The 2,277-nt window shown below is 35.0% G+C and overlaps 1 long non-coding RNA gene across 1 annotated transcript; it reads left to right on the top strand.

Moving 5' to 3' along the window:
- On the top strand, window positions 1,286-1,860 carry LOC110432338. Its single transcript, XR_002449758.1, has 2 exons — window positions 1,286-1,536; window positions 1,622-1,860. It is a non-coding gene; the product is annotated as an uncharacterized LOC110432338 (long non-coding RNA).

Here is a 2,277-nt window from a genome sequence, read left to right on the forward strand (position 1 = left end):
GGAGAAAGCTAGAGCCTACTTGCAATGCATATATTGTGAAGTCAACCATAGGATCGAAAGAGCGTTAAGTCATACAATTAAATCAAGATGTGCATGTGTGTGGATGTATGGTGGATGTATATAGTGGCTAACCTAATTCTACTTTGCTCCTTGAAAACTTATCTCTCTTATGTAATTTGTAAACAATTGCTAGAGAACAGGGGCTACCTTATTCATCTATTTCTTTTTTTTCAGGTGGGCATCTAAGTACCCATTGTTTTAGATATCTTGGACACTTGTCCATTTTTAACTCTATTTCTTCTTGTATTTTATGAATAACTTGCATAGCCCCTTTTTGCAACAAAATTTTTAGAGAGATGGTAACAAGAACTTGGAGCATTTATTTGGTGGTGAAAAACCTATCTAATATATTTTTGGTGTTCACTCCTAGTGTAGGAGTAGAAAATTTTTGGGTGGATCTAAATGGAAAGCATGTTTTTGCACCTACCCCTAATGTAGGAGTAGTGCATATGTGGGTGGTGTATCCATGATATTGATTTTAGCATGACAAACCTCTCATAAGGCATCAACAAAGCTTGATTAAACTCAATGCAAAAGCAAGCAGCAAAAATGTGGAAGTTTTCTAGCCTATATAACATGTATGGGTCTAATGGGATTCAACCTTTGTCATACAGGAACTCATCATGTATTTTTTTTTGTTTTCAAAAGATAAATCTCTAGAACTTTAGTGTCACTTGGAACAAGATAAATATTAGCTCAAACCTTCTCATATCATATCTATCAATTACCTAGACTTAGATCAAGCATACACTACCCATGAGTTTCTAGTGAAGAGTAAATCCTTGTATCAAAACAATCTTATGCAAAACTCAAGAGATTTCAAGACTAAAAGCTAGGTACTTAAAAGGAATTACAATAGAGCAACTATTCATTATTTCCATTTTAAGAGATTATCTTCAAAGTCCTTAGTTATTTAAGAGATCAAGTAATCATGTGATTAGGATACTTTGGGGATGCTAATCTATGTCTTTAGTGCAATGATGACTAGGAGTATTTTCCTATTATGAAACAAATAATGGCAACCTAATTTAGGAAGGTACATAAATAATAGCTACTTATACAAATGTTACATAAATAATAGCAACACATATAGATGTTTCATGAATAATAGCTAGTTTTATATTAGGATGCTCTTAAATGACTGCTACTCCTTGTAGTTCTTACATAACTTATAAGAATGATAGATGGTAGTTGATAATTTGTAGGCATTGATGTATGCAATATATTGTATATAGACATAACCTTGCGTTTTATACAATCCTTTGTCAAGCATTGTTGGCCTATAAATTGGCAGAGAGAGTTGAATGATACAATATGTAACCAAAACACTTGTTTTGCCTCTCTCTTGCTCATTAGTCGAAGTACCCATCTTAGTTGCTAGTCGAAACATGATGATGAAAATGAGTAGCACTAAGAGGCAGCAAACTTTCTGCGTGATGTTCCTCCTCATGCTTACTATCTTACTGATAAGCTCTCGTAAGTCATCTGTGCCCCGTGTTTGTTAGAATTGGCTATCAATCATCTAACTAAAAAGCAAAAAACTAACATGCCTATGATGTAGAGGACAATTTGGGGGCAAATGCTCAAGATGATTGCGACGGTGGAGACACTTGCTTTGCAAGGTGCCTTGTTCGAGGCAAGTGCGATCGTTGTTGCAAGCAAAAAGGGTATCTCCATGGGAAGTGTTCTAGTCTAACATGCTATTGTTGCCATAATTAGAATATTTGATACACAATAAAAAATGTAAGAGTGACAATGTGTAATAATGGGGCTACATGAATGGATCGATGTTCATGATTCTCCTTTATTTGTTTACCATTTTTGTTTCATTTTGGTCTAGAATCCTACACTCATCGCAAGCATGGTTCATTGTTCAACTACCTCTGATGCCCAACCTATGTGTTGCATGTTTGTTTTCCCTTTCGTTTGAAGCCTTCCCAAAAAGTCCTAGTGCTTCCCATCATCTACCTCCTCCATCTGAACGACATCCTCACTAGTGGTGAGAGGGAGGTAGCTCGGCCATCTATCTCCTACAATAGTAGTAGTATTTAGTAGTTTACTGTAGCACCCTAAAGTTTGCAAGTATTTAAAGTAGGAGAATTTAATTTAATTTTGTATTTTTGGGCTCATGAAACATAGGAAGATAATATTTTTCATTTGAATAAAATTTATCATAGGATTTAGCAACTTGTTTGTGCATTCATTTTGGAGCATTTA

Source organism: Sorghum bicolor, chromosome 2, assembly GCF_000003195.3.
Source record: "Sorghum bicolor cultivar BTx623 chromosome 2, Sorghum_bicolor_NCBIv3, whole genome shotgun sequence".
NCBI lineage: Eukaryota > Viridiplantae > Streptophyta > Magnoliopsida > Poales > Poaceae > Sorghum > Sorghum bicolor.